Here is a 2,425-nt window from a genome sequence, read left to right as displayed (position 1 = left end):
AAGTGACAAAACAAATAAATAAGTGAATTTGTGCAGATATACTGCCCAGACATCTGGCCGGATCCATAAAAAAATGTCTCTGATCCTAGCCAGAAGGCCAGGAATCAAGAGGTGAGTGCCACAAGGTGAAGAGTTCATGGTGCCAGTGCTTCAACTCAGTGAGCCAGTTCTCCCAGTGAGTTTCAGCACCTCGGGATCACCACTCCTTGAGGCACAAAAGTACCTAGACCCTCTCAGCCTCATGGCAAGACCCAGAGGGAAGAAGTCACATCGGGGCAGTCATCGAGCTGATTCCTCAGAACCAGTCCCCTCCATGCAGCACCCAACCCCACCAGTCCAACAATGGCGTCAAACTGATAAGAACAGATACTACACTTGATCTTAGCCAAAAGGCCAAGAAGCAATGCAATTTATAGCAGTTAGTATTCTGTAAATGCTATATACACCACAATAAAATCCTTAGATTCACAAATATATTTCCCTTTCATCACACAGCAAGTGGGCTTGTGTTCTTTCAAGTGCCAAGGCTGAATTTTGGTCCCAATCTGGCCATGCTGTATGCTACCACTATAAAGCATACAGTGACTATATTTTGGTAGATATATGTTCTACACAGCCTTTAAAGACCATATAAGTGATTACAGTGCAGTTATATCCAGTGACCCACAGGGGATGTCTTCTCTGATTGGAGTCATCTGTCTCGGACAACAATGATGAGTTTAACCAGCAACAAATTGTTTTAGCATGATAGGCATCTTGGTATCCTTGCATTACTGAATCCTCCTCACCTTTCCCCACCTATCCAAACAAAATAGTGCCTCAAATGATAATAATGACACCCATGCAATAATTATGACCCCCTTTACACCCACACATACTAAAAACCCAAACAGAAATAGTGTACCCACACCACTAAGTACCCTTCTGTACCCCATACAGTAATGTCCCCTCTTTGTAACCCTTCCAATTAAAAATAAAAGTTTACCCCCACATATAGTAGAAAGGTAGTCCCATTATTAAGTAATTAGGTATGGGGAGGCAACCTTTGCATCAGTATCTCCCACTATGTATGTATGTATGTTAGCCTCTATATGAGAAAAGTAAGTATTTAGGTTTTCTATATAAGGTTAGAAACTGCTTAGATTAGACAGGTAGAAAGTCCATATACTATGCAAGTACATAGGCAATCCTCTATTAAGAAATTAGGTAGGTAGGTATCTCATATTATGCAATAAAGCCCCTATATTGGGTATGAAAAAAGCCCTACATTGTAGCTAGGTAGACACCGTTATTAGCAAGGTAGGTTGGCCCATCCATATCAGCTAGATAGGCACCCCCCCCCTTTTCAATGCCCCCATTGTGTGCAAAATGTAAAACATTTTAGAAATATTAGGGGGGAGATTTATCAAAACCTGTGCAGAGGAGAAGTTGACCAGTTGCCTATAGCAGCCAATCAGATCACTTCTTTCATTTTTAAAAAGGTATCTGAAAAATGAAAGAAGTAATGTGATTGATTGCTAGGGGCAACTGGTCAATTTTTCCTTTGCACAGGTTTTGATAAATCTGCCCTATAACTTATTTTAACCCCCAACCGTAACTGTTGTCTATGGAAACACCCAGCCCAATGTGTTATACTGCAGTTCAGCAAATCCCTAGCTGCAGCGATGTTCTGTCTCGACCAGAGATTCGCAGAGCTGCAATATGAAACTTGATGAATGTGTCTGTTTACATCTTGATAATTATTATTCTTATTATTATTATTTTAATGTCTACTTGTAGCAGAAAGTAGACCGTTTGTCACTACAAACTTTTAGGTTAAACTTTTCACCTTTTAACACAGGCTTCCAGCATCTGCCTAAGAATCTTGTCATAGAAGCGTAATTTAAGTATGGTTAAAAACCTTAGTTATCTGTCCTTGACTTTTTGCATACAGATGGTATTTCTCATTGAATACATTTGAGGCAGCAAATGACAACTTCTTTTTTTTTTTTTTTTTTTTTAGCAAATGGAAATGGGATTGACAGATTGCCTAGTTAATTTATTTGGGGGTCAAATGGAATGTCAACGTCTCCACCATACATTCAGTAAAGTTTTGAGGTTATCTTGTGAATACTTTACCTTGTACTTCATTTTGGGGCATAGATGTTAGTCTAAGAATTTGTAGTATATCCTTGACAAATATTAGAGGAATAACACATATCTTTTGTAGAAGAGAAAGCTTACAAGCCTGGAAGTAGATATAGAATATACAGTATGTTGTGATGCAGTACCATTGAAAATAAATAGATTTAGGTACATATAGGATCCTGTCTCTTTTAGAGGAAATAACACAACAGTCTATATTTACAAAAAATTGTCACATTTTTTGTACAGTGTTAACCTAAATTGGACAGTTTAAGAATGGTTCAGGCTGTTCGAAAAATTT

The 2,425-nt window shown here is 38.4% G+C and overlaps 1 pseudogene; it reads right to left on the bottom strand.

Annotated features, from left to right (window-relative positions):
* Positions 1-259: 259 nt before the first annotated feature.
* On the bottom strand, positions 260-405 carry LOC130275231 (U2 spliceosomal RNA; annotated as a pseudogene).
* Positions 406-2,425: the final 2,020 nt, after the last annotated feature.

The sequence above is a fragment of the Hyla sarda genome, chromosome 5 (assembly GCF_029499605.1).
Source record: "Hyla sarda isolate aHylSar1 chromosome 5, aHylSar1.hap1, whole genome shotgun sequence".
Classification (NCBI taxonomy): domain Eukaryota; kingdom Metazoa; phylum Chordata; class Amphibia; order Anura; family Hylidae; genus Hyla; species Hyla sarda.
Note: the sequence above shows the minus strand (reverse complement) of the source record. Positions and strands in the feature narration are given on the sequence as shown.